Source organism: Malaya genurostris, chromosome 1, assembly GCF_030247185.1.
Source record: "Malaya genurostris strain Urasoe2022 chromosome 1, Malgen_1.1, whole genome shotgun sequence".
Classification (NCBI taxonomy): Eukaryota; Metazoa; Arthropoda; class Insecta; order Diptera; family Culicidae; genus Malaya; species Malaya genurostris.
The window spans coordinates 358,088-377,479 of record NC_080570.1 but is presented as its reverse complement, the minus strand read 5'-3'; the positions used below and the strand labels follow the sequence as shown (position 1 = coordinate 377,479).

The following is a 19,392-nucleotide window of genomic DNA, read 5'->3' as shown; positions in this document are numbered from 1 at the left end:
TAAGCCTTTTCCACTGCTCAGTAATCAATGACAATTAATGGGGAACGGATACAGCGTGATGGATATGTTGATGCCCTTCACGTAGTGTGCCAGGGTTCGATTCTTATACTTACCCAGGTAGAAGTTTTTCTCATACGAGAGGCTAATGTTCGAAAGGTCAACATCTATAAATAAAACCAAAAAATAAACGCGATTAATATCAAAGTAAGATAGCTAATTAGCGGTATTTGGAATATATGATTAGATTATTGATTCGCACATAGTAAAAAATTATTAAAATTTACATCCTGTAAATCGATTGAAGTAAGACTGCAGCATCGTTTCACTGACGAAAAATGAAAATATTTTCGACTTTCAACGCGGGTACCGCAGCAACATAACATAGATTCTGTATTGCATAACAGCTTTTTATTCGTTTTCTGTCGCACACCTAAATTTTCTTCTTCTGATGGTTGATATATTTCTTATACATTTTAATGGGCGTCCCGTTCTCTCAGTACTCTTGATTTTGATTGTGTAGGTATATGCTTAAATGTGGGTGGGTTTTTGGTTGATACTCATCCTTTCCGTTGTACAGTGACACCGGTACTGGTCGGTGATATATGGCAAATTAAGGAAAGAAGACAGTTTGGGAAACATTTTGCTCAAGAGCTTCTGGCTTCCGAGGGTACATAGCTGAAAGTCGAGCTATACGCACAACTTCTTTTCTTTTGGTCGAAGCCAACATGAAAAATTGCTCTTTGGGGAGCAACACAGAAAACAAACTTGAGTTTTTTTTATTCTCAATGTGATACACAACCCCCGGACTTGTGAATTGTCACCCATTTTATACTAAGTGTAGTGCGTCTTTTCTAGTAGCTCATATTGGTAGTCTTCATTGGTAAAATGTGATTCTTAATTTATATTTGATTAACGAGCTGCGAGATGGAAGCCATTTAGACGCCACATTGTTTGTTTAAATGTTTTACAAGGATTTGCCGCTGAACATAAATCTAACACTCGAGAAGTTAGCGGGGAATAAAATGGAAAATGATACATGAACCTCACCCAATTTGATCACGAGAAAAAATTAATACCACGCAATATGTTACCACTGGTGAAGCGGCAGCGTTGCTGGAAAAGAGTTACCACTAGAGTAGTTAAAAGTGTCTGAACATTTTACTTCCCCTAGGAAGGCGGCTGTAGACCGTATAATCCATATAAATAAGAGATAAATTATGTAAAAACGGTTCTCTCCTCCAACTTTCCTCTGAAAACGGGACTCACACCGAATAATAATTTTAAATTGCCATAAATCATAAGAACAAAACACCAGCTGCTAACACATAATTTTCCTATTTTTCCTCCTGCTTGATCTCAATTTCCTTGTACCACACTCCACCACAGCTTCCATCAAAACCACTACTATTTTACCGTTTCTCTGCAATAGGATATGTTTTATGCATAAATTTAGAACATTTCCAACATTTTCCTACGGCGAAGAAATTCAGGAACGTGCCCTCGGAAAGGTTACGAGCCCCTGTGATACCAAAATGCGAGCAGGAAGCATGACAGGAGGTAAGAGGGAACACGTGTGCGTGTGATCTAGTTTAATTTTTCCAACTCGCACACATTTTCCGCCCCATTTGAAAACTACAATATAATGGCGTGTTGGTTGCTAGAGGGATACCGATGATGCAACCGAATCGAAACAAATGAAGTATCTTGCAGTGCCAAACGAGAGTTCCAAAGCCATAATTTATTCTTGCTGACAAAACATTCTAGCTTTCGAGGGTGAGAGGATTTCCAAGTGACCCGAGTGAACACTTTTGGTATCATTTCCAAATCGCTGAATAGTCGATAAATAGTTTCGTACATACTCTACAAATTTGTCTTGTGTTTTTCATGTACATTCAAGAGAATTGATAATATGAGGTTTCACCAGTCGCCCGCGAGCTAAATGTCATGCCCTTCCCGGGAAAATCTCATTTCACCATTGCCCGGTTATGTAGCACGACTACTGCGTGAGTGTATAAACGCGTGTGTGCGTATTTTCGGCAAATGGTGATACCATAAATCAACCGAGTCATTCATTTTTCATGCCTCCGCTGTCCGGGATAAATCGATTTATGAACATTACACTGTTATTTATGATTTCGGAAATAAATTTCTCAAAATAAAAATACACAAACAGCAGAAATTGGCATTCCGGAACTTGAGACTGAGTTTCGTTTTGAGAAGATTTTCAGAATTTATTTGTTTTCAATTCCTCGTAAAAACTGGAGTTAGAGAAATGGTAAAATAAAACAAAATAAGAATACTAACATTCGGTTGAAATAAAATAATAGAAGTTTGCACATAAGCTGAAAATCTAAGTATAGTTTTTTGTGTATCTGAAACGTCTACTGCAAAACCTCAAATAATATTTCTCTTCTACACCTTTCTTATCCACATTAGCGTGATGAAGTGCGCAAACAGATTAATTGATAGGAAACATGAGCATAAGAAAGCATGCTAAATGTTCAGTTGAAAAGAAAAAGCAAATACAAGGCAGTATTTAATTTACATTTAAAGAAGTGACTTCCAAAGCAAGCCGATTCAGTCAGTGTGTTGAAACAAGGAGTGAACAGCCGTGTAGAAATCTCGTGATGGTCAACTTGCGCATTCGAATGCGATAACACAACATTAAAGGAACTAACAAAGTGCTGATTCGAAAGAATCTTTCGAAGATTTAATTACGTATGCGAAACGTTAAAAGACGACTAAAGTGAGAAAAAATAATTAATTCAAATTTTGCCGGTATGGTCATAATCTTCTTCACGAGTAGTTGCATTTTTGCAACATGTTAACTTGTTTACGATATTTATTTTTTATTCTGTATTATTTTGAATCCAGCTGTCGAATCTGGTTAGAAAATGATATGATCATCTATCGAACTTCGTTTGAGTTATGAATAATGCGGTGACGATTAAAATTGAAATTACAAATTACAAACACGCTCCAAAATTTCACCCCTTCTGCAACTAGTACATTGTTATGTATTGACGAGTTTTAATAGTAGGTTGTATGTTGCTCTTCATTTGGTAAATAAAAACATAGGGGTGTCAATCCATGTCCGCTGGGAAACCACAGGAAGACTTCCCCATTCATCGGCGTTATTTCGGTTTGCAAAGAAATGTATTCGGGTCATGGTCCACAAAGAGAACGAAAGCTTTCAATTAATAATTATTCATGACAGAATTTATCATACCATAGCTGTTCAAATCATTACTCCATATTAGAAATTCATTTGTAGAATATTAAAATATTATTTTAACAAAAAAAGTTTTTCGACGCATGGATTTATGTGATCAATAAAGATTTAGAGGAACAATAAAAACTTCAAGTTCAAGACACTATTCATTTCTTGATCGAAACCAAAGGAATTTACATCAATTACTTAAACTAACTGAATAAAAAAAATTATCACTCGAATAATCGCCTCGTTGTTACTACAAAGCCATTCATAAAGAAAAAAAGGAAATCAAAAGCAAAAATCTCCGGTCCGACCGCTCAAAATTTTATCGAAAATTTCCTACCATCTGTATTTATCATTTCACATGAACTTAAAAAAAAAGAAAGTAATAATGGATGATAAGGGATAAAACATTATTGTTATTATCAGTATTGGTTTATTTATACCCGGCTTTAACCTAGTTGCGGTCGTTCGCCGGGTAAAAATAAAACATAAATTGTACACGTTTAGAAGCTCATGTAAGTTAATTTGAATTAAAAGACCATTGCGAAAGTATAAACAAACTTCCATAAGTTTGTGAATACAATTATATATTTATTTTACTAAAGTGGAGGATATGAACCCAAGCTATTCCATTAAGACATCAGTTGGACACTGGAAGAAGCAGATATCCTAAAATTATTTCCCTCGTTTTTTTTTCTACGCCTGCTGCACGAAATAGCAGCTTGAAAAAAATGTGCATAAAACATTAAATTTAAAAATAATGTGTTTCGCTATACAGATATATACTTGAACAGTTCTGTTCTGCATCCCGCATCCAACTGCCATGGAGCGGACCATACAATACAAACGAAAATCTTCTTTGGCTTCTCTGGCTCCCATCACTTGGTTTCGACATCATTTGGGTTTATAATATTTTCATTTCATTTATGGCTAATGTCTTAATTTTTTCTCGCTCACACTCTTCCACAGGCTTTGCGCGGTCGCTTCTGGCCCCCGGCTAGGCGCAGGGAGAAAAAATCATCATATATTTTATTGATTTATTACATTGTTAATATTTTGTGTTCATAATTTTGCGCTTGTTGGCTGCCTTTAAACATTTGAAGATATCACTGGATCTGCTCTTTGTTGTACTTCCCATTACCGCAAGATGATCCCACAAACTTCGACGACGAGGTAGGTTTTAAGAATAAATATATAATAATTCAATCTGAGGATAGAGATTTTTTTCAACAAAATTATTAGAAACTCAATATTCATGCTAGTGAAATAGTAGCAATCACCGTAAATGATTCGGTAATCATATTTCGTAGTAGAAGTTACGTAAATCGAGCAACATGCACACAACAGAAACCCCGTCGGCCACTATCGTTTTCGCGTGAATCGAAAAATTCAACCGTTTTTAGTTCCTCTGATGAAACGATTCCCGTCAACTCTCTGTACAATAAAGCAATTCGCTCAACTCGTCTTCCCTAGGGCAATCACAGTCAGGAACTGTGGGTGTAACTATCTTAAAAATATTCAAATTTTGAAAAACACAATTTGGATACTGCAAAATTAAGTACGATTTCAAATTAAGTCAGTATTTTGAAGAAAATAAAAATGCTCGTCACATAAATTTACACTTAATAGCAGATTTTACACATTTGCAAATCATCAGCGCCCACTGTTCTCGTGGCGCGTATTTCCCCTAGGTGCGCACATTGACTTTGTTCGTACGGTCGATTTTACTGCCGCTCGTACACATTTCACACTCTCGCGCAATGAAAATCACTCTTTCGCCAAAACAAAAGCTCTACCGAACCTGGGCCATCGGTTCGGTTCCCAAGTAGAACACTGTTGCGATGCAAAACCTACCCAACATCGCTGGAGACGAGATCCTACTGCCCAATATAGCACCCTCAAGAACTCACTCCCTGGTTTTATCCCAGCCAAAGTCACTCAAATTCAAACGAGAGCTTCATCGAGTAATAAATAACGATGTTATATAGGAGATTGCCTAGAGAAACAAAATAAAACTACAATATCTCACTCGCACGTATCATCCATCTTCCTGAGGCACTTTTTCCCTTTCCGTTACTCAGCTCTCCTATAATGGTTTATGCGATTTGCCCCTCCTATTTGTTGTCTTTTTTGCACTGACATCGGATCCGAGTTACTTTGGTAGTAGTGAGAGTACAATGAGAACATTTTTCCGATTGTTGCTTAAACTCAACGGTTTCTGGCAATAATGGGTGAAGGGGGCCATTGAGCATATGATTTTATGTTTCACGTCCGGGCTACCAGAACACACTCAAGAGATCTCAATAGAGAGTCCGAGCGTAAGTGAGTTGATGTTGGGAAGGCTCGTATTTTATGCTTTTGGTTTGTCTGTTTCGTTCCTACCACCTATTGAGTTATGTGGAACTTTCATGCTCTGCAGTCCTATAATGTCGTATTTTACTCAAAACTGAGAGCCAACAACCAACTTTGTGAGTTACCCACCAACACCAAGAGTGCATCAAAGGTGGTTGAGATTCTCATAATAAATTTCAAATTCGTTGGAAGCGAAATATACTTTACGACCGTTGTACACACACAAGCCGGTATGAAACGTAAGGACCGCTTCTCCCTCTAGCGCGTTGCCGAGACTTCGCACGAATTACATTTATCTCTTTTTATCGTAATTGATTGTTATTGTTGTTTCACGCGGACGTCACTCGGTAGTTTATGTGCGAGAATCCTCTCAAGATCTACAGCCTAGTGCATCGGAAGAGGGTGGGAGTGCGTTCAGTATGATTGCGAGGGGATCAAAGCGGGGTAGCGCCCGTGTGTCCAATCTCATCGTCGTATTTTATTGCTACAGGGATTCTCCGGCTTCACATGTGAGCTCTCGGCTGTTCGCACACAATTCACCAGAGTGAACAGCAGAGAAATCGTATTTTATGGTTTTAGTTTGATAGAAATCGTAAAGAAATAAACATCAATTAGAAAAGCATAAAGAAACACAATAAAAGTACACAGTAGAGAGGCTGTCGCATTTGGATTTTCTACTCTCCGTAGACTTGTCGATTGTTGCGTTTTACTCCTCAAAAGACGATACAGTAAACCGAAAGGATAGACAATCATAACAAATCGTAAAATTTTATAGTTATTGTAATTTACGAGGTGTTTACGACGCCGGGTTTTAATGCCTAATCGCCACCAACAGGCCAGTTCGGGGTCAGACTAATTGTTTGCCGTTAGGCCACGTGGAACTGTACTCACCGCAAGCGGTTCTATTTGCAACGCGATAAGCGTGTGAAACTTATATGGTTTGACTTTTGCGGCGAAAAAAAGGAAGAAGTGCGAGCAAGTGTTTATCAGTGAATGCAAGTTTAGATAAAAGTAAGTGTTCCCGAAAAAAAGCCCAAATCGTCAAAAAAATATATTTAGCAAAATACCAGGAAGAAAGTGTGCAATCGTTTATTTTTTATTCTGAGAGTTTATTATGTTTTTGTGTTCTTCAGTTTTATGCAGCCAATAATCTACAAATATAAGATGCAAGATTAAAAAATGAGTGACCAAGTTGAATCATAAATATTGTATGAAGTAACTATAGTTAAAAGTGTAAAATATAGTGTTAAATGTTACTATACATCATCGTTGAATTTGGACTTATTCATTAAGAATAATCCAAATTTACACAAGTAGCTGTAATAATTATCCACGTACATCTAGTTGGTAAGTATTCTTTCAATATCGTCCAAAATGCTTTCCGACGGTTGTCGTATGTCATTATTGTTTAATCGGTGATTTATACTTTTCTGTTATTAAAAACTAAAACAAATAAATGAGTTGATTTTTTAATTCACCTATAAATTAAAAAATAAACCTATAAAGTCAACTTACGTCATTGCGATTTCTAGATTACAAACCGAGTCGCAGTGTCATTTTTTTACCATGCCCGTAGATCCTAGGAATGCTATATCTGCTGAAACCAATCTTTTAAGTACATCAGCAAAAGAAATTGTCATTCCATTTGACATTAATTATAATCAAAGCCACTATCTAATTGGTATGCAGAAGATGCATTTTACTCATTGCGATTGTCTTAATAAGTGACAGAAATCTGTTCAAAATTGTTTATTATTACAGTATATTGTTTTAAATAAATAATGAATGGCTTGTTGATAGTCAACCCGGGTAACATTTATCACTTTCACACATCCGAGATGCGATTGTCCGAGGTTCAATATTTGATAAATACAATAAAGTCTTGGTGTTACATCCCTTTTTTACATTTCGACCATTCTTTCCAACAGATTTCGCTGCCGATTCTAGGTCTACATTGCACAAATAATATAAAATTCACTCTAGCAGTATAATAGTACTTAGTCTAAGCTCTAGTGAGATTAATTTGATGGTTAAGATATGTTCCCTTTTAAAATAAAAATCTGTACCCGGTGAATGCTGTGCGGACAACAAAACATCTTTGATAGAAGTGCATGAAAAAATGTACAAAAATATTGAATTCTATCAATAGCCTTTGCCGACGACGAATTAAATCGACGCATTTTATTTTTAATTCCAGTCAGTTTTTGTCGATTCGGGCTAAATATTCAAAATAAGTTTTTTTGGCTTCTAAATAATTTATTGATACTATTCCGAGCAGAAAGAAATTAGACCTGTTTGTCCAGTTGAAAGAGTTTCAAAAATCATGTCTTTTATATAATCGTGAAAAAAATAAAAGAAATTTTGCGGCATTCCAATGAAATTGCATATACCATTAATTTAAAAAACAAAAATTAGTTGTATGCTAAACTAAAAATTGAAAAAGTTTGTCAAAACAAATATATTTTCAGTTGTATTTTGTTTTTTGTTATTTTCAAAACCCAACTACGATTAACACAACAACAAATCTAAACTCCAAAAACTCATGACAAACAAATTTTTAAGTCTTTGGAAAATTAAATAAACATACCTGTGTTATGATAATTATCGCTGTTTACAAAGATAAGATAATCCTGGACTAGTAAATCAACCAATAATAGGCTTCTTCTTATTGTATTCGTTTATACGTATATCCGAAATTTTCATTTGCATTGAAATTATTTTTTATTTGCATTGAAATAAGAAAATTTCATAAATAATTTCAAATTGCTAGATACTTGATCTGAATCCGTTTTTGTTCTTATTATGATACAAAAATATGCAAGGTTTTGATTTGATATGTTCATGTTTGTAAATGAATGCGCTAGTTCAAAATCGAATCAAACGAAACCGGAATGTTCAATACTTTTGCTTGATTGCTTTTGGACACCTCGTGGTACCAAATTCCCAGTCTTTCTATCTCTAAAGCATCATTTGAGATGAATTGGTAACACTTTGGATTGAAATATTTTATAAACTTATATGGAAATTTCGGTTAAAAAAGTTTGAATTCAATCAGAACGTAAAAATATATTGCTTTAGATTGCTTTAGATGAAGAACCAATGACATCAACAAATTGTGTTAATTTTAATGTTAAAGACAACGAACGCTTTAAAATTCCAAAATTTTTTGAACACGAGGAATTGAAAAAGGTGCTTTCGTATCGTTTTATCACGGATGGTAAAAATTAAGTTTATTATGATAATTATGAAAAATACCAATCTGGTTGAGCAGTATGAAGCAAAATATTCACATAGAGGAGGTCATTCGCCACATACGTAGAGTTCACAAGGGTGGTATATACTATAAACTGCTTTCGTACAGTCTTGCTATCAAAGAACCATTATTTCGAACTCAATTAACTCGTTCGAAATGGGCATTGTAGACCAAACAACGAGTATATGGTAATATAATTAGGTACCTTCATTTTCTTCACGACAACTGGTTCGACCACATGTTGCGACTGCGATACAAAGATATTTGAATGACTCTGGATGGGAGATTCTGCCACATTCGTCTTATAGTTCCATTAGAAATTTGTTGAAAAATTGTGATTTCACTATGTTAGTCACCCTTATACTCTACCACAATGGTGACAAACAAAGTGCAACTATGAATCAATACTAATGGAAAAAATTGTATGATGTATCGTAAAACCATTTAAATATCATTCAATCGTTTGAAAGCTATTTTAACAACAATGAAATATGATTCGTTTACCCTAGCTAGCTAGCTTCACGAGGTACCATGCGTTTGCGTTTGAATATTACCAAACTTTTTTGAATGTTTCATATAAATATACTATTTTATATGCTTGGTATACTATATTAATGGTTTAATAAAATCAATTCCCGTACGCAATATCACCATTATTATCAAATTGCTAGCAAACTGCCCAATATTGATAATTTTCCTTATCATGTGATTTTCAAATGGTTCATATTTTTCATGAAGAGTTCATGAAGTTGTGCTCAGGCTGAGGTAAATTACTCTAATAGATTGTTAAAAAATGTTTGCTAAGAAACGGATAAAAGATTACTAGCTGTTTTCCTATTAAAAAACAATGGTTCAGGTTAAAGCTTTCACACACAGTTGCATCTAGCTAAAATTGATGTCTAAGCGCGCTGAACTTTCAACAAACAAATGGAGGCAACCGAAAAACCTAAAAATATTCATTCCACTTTAATCCATTACAGCCATCGTTTGATTAATGATTCCGATCCCCCACCAACTGTTTTTACCTTTCAAAATTATTCAAAAGAAACTATGTCTTTGAGTTACTATTTTTCATTTCTTCTACATTTGAGATAAATGATAGCAGAATAAATTATCACTGATACGATAATTTAAGCCATCCACTAAGCGCTCAACAAGATACAAGACAGGTGAGTCGAAGCAATCGCATCCGAGCTGGAATACGCAGATATACAACAAGTGTTCCTTGCAACATCGGAGCCACGCTAGAACACCAGCAATTATTTACAAGGACACTGACTGAAGTTGCATGCCATATCTCGCAAGAACTAGTGTCACAAGGTAATAAAGCAGGTTTATGACAATAATAAAATGACTGCAAAAATTTCAAACAGAGTTTTTCTTTCTTGTTACCACTGCCGCAGTCTTTTTTCTCTTGTCAGCATGGTTTCATACTATACGGTATTCGCCAAATTAAATAATAAACCATGTTCAAGGAAACAGTGTTCTATGTTAAAAAATGAACATTTAGACGCAACATTCAATCGAGTAGAACATTTTCTCAAGGGCTCTGGAAAGAAGAATAGAATAAAGCGCAAACAGGTTTTTTTTTGGGCGACTTACCTGAGAAAAATGGAATGTGGCGGAAAGCTGTGATACTCCCAAAATAGGGAATGAAAAGGAATGGTTTTAGCCTAAAACACGAACTTCGAGGTCAAGGCGGTGTTGTCGCTCTGTTGCTATCTGTTACCACTGAGGTGCGTCTTGTTTCCTTTTAAAAATTCTGGCGAAAACATTTTTTGTCTTCGTTCGTGTTCTTATTTTCCTCAGTCTTTGTCAGTCTCTTTTGAAATTCAGATTGTGTACGTCTCATCCGTCCGTGCTTCGCGAAGGTTGTCTAAATTTGCAATAAATCATACAATGTGTTATTATGTATGCAAGCTTTTTCTTTCTTTATAATCCTGTACAGACCGCGTTCCACAAAAAGATTGAGCAAAATAAGAAATTTAAAGGATATCCTTCCATAACACTGAAATTAATAAAATATAATAATAATGATAATAATAATGTTACAGAATGATTTATGCACAAGATTACAAATGTGTAGTGCAATTTGCAAAAATGAAACTCCAATCCCCAGCAAAAAGAGCACAAGTGTGGAAAAAAAGAATAAATACTCACACATGGAGGGTGACAGGTCCAAGTTTTTGCGCTATTTGTCTTCTACATGTACATACTCTGACGGAAAGAAGGTGCAAACCTGTAAAATAACCTGTTTTTGCCGTTGTTCTGGAGATTGCGTTGCTGATTTTTGTATAGCCTGTAGTGTCACGGACACGAGTAGTACGAATGGTTAAATTTCGATTGTTTTTTTTCAATTTATCCTGCTGATGGATTAAACAATACAAATAAGTGTAAATATTGTCGTTGACAAAAACGCAATCTCGCCTTAATCTATTTAAACGTTCAATTATAATCGACTGAAATAATTAGAATTTGGATAGCTCTTCTTGGAGATTTCTGGTTTTACTTCCAATAAATTAGGCATGTAGATCTTTAGATTTCAAACCTCACGTTAAGTTTTAGAGTCTAGTGAGTACAGTTTTCTTCAGTAACCGAGTGCAGAGTCTCAGGACAAATTCACTGAATGCTCAAATCCAGCATTCATTAAAACAACTGGAATGTACACAGAAAAATCTAACCCAACTAGTGGTGTACTGATGCCTTTCTCATATTATTCATTATCTCCTATATATTAAGCAGGATTTATCGAAATACTAAAAATTAAAAAAAAATTGAAACCAGTGTTCAAGACTTCTTTGGCACTAAACTAAATTTGACTAAACTAAATTAAGACTAAATTTGAGTTTTAATTAGTGAAAATTGATTCAATCATATATTTAAAGATATTGATCACAATTTCCGGTATTTACGGAACCGAAAGCTGGATACGGGTATAATAATATTTGGATCATCCAACCATCAAATAATGTCAAATAATATAAAGGACAAACTGAAAAAGTTTTTGACCAATTTCAAAGAATTTCTAAATTTTTTACACCTTTGAGTATCTATCTATAAACTACTATTGATTTGACTATAAACTAACATGACCTACAAATTGGAACAGTTTTGAGCACAACTAATCATGTCATCAAGATTATTTACGATTTTCAATGACGGTTCGAAATGTTAGAACCGGAAGTCGGTTCGAAATGTTAGCACCGGAAGTTGTACTTTGATATTTTTATGGGACTATCAGTGCTGTTAATTTGAGTTTATTTTATGAAAATCTGATGTGAGTTTATTTGGCAATATATTACCTTGATCTGAAAACAAGAGAAACTTAATAACCAATTGAAAAAATACTCATCGCATGGTTACTTATGAAAAAAAAATATTCTAGAAATTACCTCTAAGTCCCGGAACCGAAAGTTGGATACGAATAAAAATCGTTTCAGCCATCTTCGAGAAAAGTGACTGACATTATTTTCATTTTTTTGTGCAATCGGACCTTAATGAAATTTAGCCCATTCATTTGAATCTAAGCTTTTTCAACCGTCTCCGAGAAAATTGAAGTAATTTTGTGGTCAATTTCCCGCTCCAAATATAAGCATGAAAAATTATGTAAATTCACAAAATATTTTTATCTGTGTAGTTTGGCTCATTTTCATAGGATTTTTACTTTTTTAACTGAGAATCCTGAACGCAAAACCTCATATGTTAGTCCATTTAAGATATGTGAAGTCAATGCTCGACGTTTGGTGCGATCAGAGAGGTTTTTTTTTCTATTATGAACTGAGAAACGGTTAATACACACCAAATGATCGGTTTGAAACGAGAAATTCAGTTAAAACGACCAGAATTCGGCACGAGACAGAAGATAGTTCATGACAATGCTTCGTCTCACTCTCCTAAACTAACCTCGTAGCAAATTGAGCAGTTCGGATAGGATGTGCTATCTTATGTAGCCTACTTACCTAACCTAACTCCAAAAAATTATCATCCAATTTCCGTTGATGGGACTAAGGAGTGTATCGAACGTAGTTAGCAACATTGATTATTGAATATAAAAGCGAAAAAAACATATTTTGACATTAGTTTTCGATATATTATAGAAAAATTACATTTTTATGCATTTCACTGATTATATTGAAGAAAATCCTAGTTTCTGTGAAACGCTCGCACTTTTTACTTGACCTTCTTCATTAAATTCTGCACAGTTACTTCTCTGACTTTCCTGGTGGCAGCTGTCCAGTTTTTTTAACTCCTGCATGTTTTGGGACACTGTACCTTTCTTCCGAAAGTGCCGCTTGACAATTGCCCATTACCTTTCAATTGGCCGAAGATCCGGGCAGTTCGGTAGGTTGATATCCTTTTCCACGAATTGTACATTATTTTTTGACAACCACTGTAGAACGAAGTTGGCGTAGTGGGCTGAAGCCAAATCCGGCCAGAAGAGAGGAGGAGCCTTATGTTTTCTGTACAGTGGCAGCATTCTCTTCTTCAAACATTCTTCCCCGTACACCTTGCTTGCCAGAACAACACCTTCTGTCCAAACTTTTCCATCGCCACCGTGATGTCAGCGTCGTCCAGGTTCTGGTACACCGATTTCGTATAATATTGCGGTCCGGGCAGCGCTCGAGGGTTTTCCTTGGCGTAGGTTTCGTCGTCGATCAGGATGTATCCGTCTTTATTCTGTAGAATCCGGTTATACAGTTTTCGCGCTCTTGTTTTGGCCTGAACTTGCTGTACCAGGGACTTTTTCGGCACCTTCTGTTTCTTGTACGTTTTCAAGGACTTCCGAACTTTGATCCGTTGAATCATCCCGATTCTGGTGTTGAACTGCTTGGCCAAATCCTGCGTCGACGACGATGGGTTTTTCCTGATGTACTGAACCACTTTTAAGTCCCGGCCGGGCTGACTGGGACCCGTTTTCCTACCGGATCGGGACAAATCCTTCATGGAGAGGGTCTTACCGAACTTCTCGATAACATTTTTGACACTGGTGTGGTGCACTTTCTCCCGTTTTGCAATTTCGTTGTACGTGACACCACTTTCTGAGCACCAAGTGTGCAGAATTTTCTTTCGCGTTTCCGGATCAATTCGACTCATCATTGAAACGATAAACCGTACCGAAACCAATCGATTGTGCAGCTGTTATTGACATGTGAACAAACATGTCACCGTAAAACACGCAGCAAAAATTTAAGCCATTTCAGAGTAATAACTGTTTGAATGTTGCTAACTACTTATCGATACACTTCTTACTATCATTCTTCGACCTGATTAATTTACAAAGCAGACCCTTTCTGTGTTCAGATAAAAATAGTCAATTTCAACTTAAACTTTTTCATCATCGTGTACATAAAAACCAAACTACAATGAAAAGCCAAATTAGTAGGACAGAGTACGATCACGGAGACTGTACATGAGGATGCTGCCGTAGGCTTTTATGTCATTATGTCAAGACAGACTTTAATTATATTCATGGACAGAAATATTATACGGCATCTGAAAGAGGAGAGGTAGCAGAGATTTTCTAACATATTAAGCTGTCGAATTCGTGAAGAATTATGTCATATCTGTTCATATGACTTCACGAACGGTATTTACATTGCTACCGGGACAAATTGTAATTATCATTATTATTATTATTATTATTTATTACATTACCAAAACTCCAAAATAATGCAATCCGATACGTTTAAAAGACACGAAATCCTCCGGTAGCCGGCCGTATAGGAAACCACATCAATCTTGTATTACTTTTGTTTTTGTGAAAGCAACAACCCTGACTGAAAAGTCCAAGCTGTGTTACAATATTTACGATTTCGTATACATAATTCATGGTGACTGGATTTCGATTCAAAACCATATCATAGAAAATGTTCAATGTCGTTTCCCAGTAGTAAAACTTTTCTTTGTAGCCGTTTGAGCATCTTTTTATTATTCACCAACAGAAGGCAAAATTGTAAAAGAACATGCGAAGTTTTAAATCAATTATGTGCGATTATTAAACATAATTTGTATTATGTTAATTTAATTATGCCGTACACGATCCTGGTATTAGTATTGTTATTATTCCACCCATTATTCACCACAAATCACAAACCTCCTTTCAAGCTTACTCATTTCGACAGGTCTCACATACGAACACGAGTGCATACTAGTTTTGCGTAGCATACAATCACGTACAACAACCACACCGATTACTATCTTGTAGCGACAGAATTTCAACTGAAATTCACATGGTGTTCGGGCACAGAATTGGCGCCTCAGCATGTCAATGCGATTCATTTAACGTTCAAGTAGTTGTTTCGGATCCACTACGCAGTGTTGCAAATTATATCTACCGACCGATATGCGAAGCATCGAAACGAGCATGCATAAATTATGCTTCCTAGTTGCTTGATATTGTTACAGTGATGTTAAATATTCACGCATGCAAACAGTGCAAATATGTTTCTGTCGCACATATTTGCACTTTAGGCTCATTTATGCCTTTCTTACATTTATATGTGTAGGAAGGTTCCAAATAAAAACTTAATTTGTAATAAAATAAAAAATAAAATAAAATAATTTTTGTATCAACTGCGGAACCGATTTTGATCGAAAACGTTAACACATAAATTTAGGTAACTTAATGCAATCTACCGAAAACCTTAATTCTTCAAATTTCATGTCAAAATGCCTATTTATACGACTAACTAGTTTATTTTTCTTAAGCTGTAAAATCATGTTCGGTGTTTAAATGCCTATTTCCCATCAAGATTGTGATGTACTTGAATAGTTCGTTTTCCCCAAAACAAACTTCTATATAAAAGACATGTTAACAAGAAAATCCATTTTTGAGATGTTCAATAGTGCTCCGATCTGGATAAAATTCCACACAGATATTTTAAAAGGTACTCTTGAAATGTTCAATAAAAAGTTTTTCAATTTATTGAGCTCCAACTTTATTTATAACACCTGAATTTACCTTTTTGGTTCACATTTCTTAACTTTAGACTTAATAATAGGAGAGTGGTGATGATTTGTTCTTTTTTGTTCCTTCTTACCTTTTTTTATAAATAAAAAAAAATAGGTATAGAATACACTCAAACGTTAGAAAAAATTTTCGAATCCCGGAGGGTCGAGTGTCATATACCAATCGATTCAGATCGACGAACTGAGCAAATATCCGTGTGTGTGTCTGTAAGTGTGTTGTCAACTAAGAGGTCGAGATCTCAGAGATGGCTGGACCGATTTTGATCAAACTAGTCGCAAATGAAAGGTCACCCTGAACGCTATTGAATGGTTTTGAGATCGGATGTTTTCTTTTTAATTTATGGGAAGTTTTATGTCGAAATTTTCAGGCTTTTGACAATATCTGTCAAAATTGACCCTGAAAACAGAATATGCCTTTAGACTTAGATTCCGCACGGTAAAGATATCGATATTTTTGTGTAAGCGACTTTTCCCCGTCTTCCAGTAATAGTAGTTTTACGCCCTTGATGATAAAGCGATGTTTCGGAGCAAAGTGAAATACGATTTTCAATACTGTTCAAATGTTTCTTATCACATAACAAAAAAGACTATGCATAGCACCCTTTTTCATGACGCTTTGATTTTAGCATGGATTGTTTTTGGCAACATAATCGTTCGAATATGACATATGTTTTAGAACGATGGTAGTATTTAAATTCAAAACAATTTCCTAATAATATTGATTTACACTGCTTGCAACAACAACTTGCTGAAAGAACACAACTTCTTAAATCCCTCTACCATTTAAAGAAGTCCGTCGAGATATGTAAATTTGTGGGAGGGAAAATAATTTCAATAATTTTTCTCGGAGATAGCTTAGCTGATTTCTACAAACTTAAACTCATATAAACAGTCCTATGCTCCCGTATAAGGTTTCTGAATTTCATTTGAATCCGACTTCTGGTTCTGGAGCTATAGGATGATATTTGTAATGAAATTAAAATAATGTCACTCATTTTGCTAGGAAATGGATGAACGATTCATCTAACATGCAAATAAAAGCCATGTCATATGGTTTTTTAATCAGATAAGACTTCAGGTTTTGGGTGATTAGTGTAAAAATTTCACATAAATTTGTTGGGTTTATCGGGTTCACAGATTTTGAGAGTTTATTTTATGTGAAACGAACTACGATTTCTCTGAGATGGCTACACTGATTTTCAAAAATTTCGAATCTAATGAAATGGTTTTCAATACATTAGGCGAATTGAAATGACTTCGACTACACAGATTTCCAAACTCCGTTTCCGAAAGCATCGGGAATAGAGAAGCTAATCAAAATTAAAATAAACTTATGGTCCCATACAAAATTGATGAATTTTATCCGATTCTGACTTTCAATTATGAAACAAACCATCTTAGCGTCATTACCAAAAAATCTTCAAAGTTGGACCCAAAACTATTTCAATCTATTCGTCATACTAATTCATGGACATGAACATTCATTGACGAACAATTTTTGGTTAAGCTGGTCTCTGAATATCGCTTCTGAAAGTATCATAAATAATGACAAAAATTTTAAAGAGGTACTCACTTCTACATCTCATGGAATGCTTAATCGGATGTCACACGTTTAGATTGGAAAATAAGAATTTTAAGGTTTCATACAATGTCTATCTTTTTGTGCAAGAAAAATCCTGCAGTTCCAAAATTTTAGGTAAAGTTCATTTAAAACGATGGCCATTAATATAATTTCATGAAAACTAAACAAAACGAAGAATATTCACGCGAAAAACACATGCTGATTGATAAAAAAAGTATCATCATCTCTTAAGCACGTTTTTATAAATATAGAGAAAAGGTGTAGAATTCTCTCAAGTTTTAGAAAAAAATTCCGAGGCCCACGGGGCCGTGTGTCATATACCAATCGACTAAGTACGATGTGTGTTGAGATCTCAGATCGCAAATGAAAAATCTTCTCGTCGGCCTGAACGCTATTGAATGTTTTGAAAATAGGATGTTTAATTTTCAAGTTATACGAAACTTGATTTCAAACTTTTCAGTTTTTGACCATATCTGTCACAATTGGTCTTGTATTATGTTTAAGACTTAGTTTACTCACGATAATAGCTATTCAGTGAGTCATAGATTGTTTAAATCCGTCAATTTTTGACGGAGATATCGATATAGCTGTGTTTCCCCTTACCGAACCGATTTTCTCCATCTAAGATTCAAATGAAAGCTCTTAAAATCCTGTGAAAACTTCTTGTATTTTAATCAGATCCGCCTTCCGGCTCAATAGATAGACAGGGTGAAAATGTCAATTTCACGTAAATTTATCGGGTTTTCAGGTTTTGATGGTCGATGATTAATTAAAGCTATGTCAGTTTTACCGGCATTCGGTATTCGGTATCATTTTCTCAAAGAAGGCCGAAACGAATTTCATAAACATCTCCGAGAAAAATCAATGAAATTATTTTCCACACACAATTTTACTTATCTTGACGAACTTCTTCGAATTATTTAAGAGTGTAAGAAGTTGATTCTTTATCCTCAAACACGTAAAACTCCTACTGCTGGGATAAGGCGAAATGTCGCTTACACAAAAATATCGATATCTCCGTTAAAATTTGACAGATTTTAACAGAAGCCATAGACTGTTAAAATCTGTCAAATTTTAAGCTATTAACTTGGATAGCTATTACCGTGTGGAATCTATACATAAACTAATATACATAAACATAAGGTCAATTGTGACAGATATTGTCAGCAAAAAAATTGACATAAAGGGGAACGTGCCATTTGAGCCAATTTGTTCTGATTCCTGATTCCGTATGGAATCTATACATAAACTAATATACATAAACATAAGGTCAATTGTGACAGATATTGTCAGCAAAAAAATTGACATAAAACTTCGTATAACTCAAAAAGTGGTTCAATATTGTTCAGGGTGACGGGAAGACCTTCCATTTGCGACTAGTTTGATCAAAATCGGTCCAGTCGTCTCTGAGATCTCAATCTCTTTGTTGACAAAACACATACAGGCATACACACATATATAGGCACACACGGACATTTGCTCAGTTCGTCGATCTAAATCGATTGGTACATGACACTCGGCCCTCCGGGCCTCGAAAAGTTTTTCTAAAATTTGAGTTCTTTTATATTTACAAAAAAAGGTAAAAATTCAAATTCGAAGGCTTGGTCCCATACAAAAATGGTGGATTTTATCCGATTCCGAAATCGATGTCCTGCGAACCGTTTTGGGTTATGCTGGTCCTTGAATACCGATTCTGGAAGTAACGGGTGGCAACTAAAATTTTGGAATTTCTTTCTCAAGCTGTCAAAAAAAGACAAACATACTTGGAGAAGATCTGGTTTATTGAAATTAAAGATACATTGTTCATTGTTGAAAAAAATTAGTGAACATTTGAAAACGGATGTTCGGCGAAGCTTCCGTTTGATGTCGGAACAGGAGCGTTGTACGGCCTTCATGTCAACTTTGCGAATGCATCTCTTGATTCTACCAATCAACTGTTAGCAATTCGTGGCTATCCAGTTATTTTTGTACGCCAAGGAGCTCAAAATCCCGAAGAAATCTTCGATTAGGCGACACTGA

At 35.2% G+C, this 19,392-nt stretch overlaps 1 protein-coding gene across 3 annotated transcripts in view; it reads left to right on the top strand.

The window, feature by feature from the left end:
- Nucleotides 1-6,115: 6,115 nt before the first annotated feature.
- The window catches only part of LOC131428814 (homeotic protein antennapedia), a 128,856-nt gene continuing 115,579 nt past the window's right edge, over nt 6,116-19,392 (top strand). For 2 of the 3 annotated variants that reach the window (XM_058592873.1, XM_058592856.1), the window contains exon 1: nt 6,116-6,916. The gene's annotated coding sequence lies outside the window, so the exon portion shown is untranslated. The remainder of the gene's footprint in view (nt 6,917-19,392) is intronic. The other variant, XM_058592861.1, reaches the window with a different exon arrangement.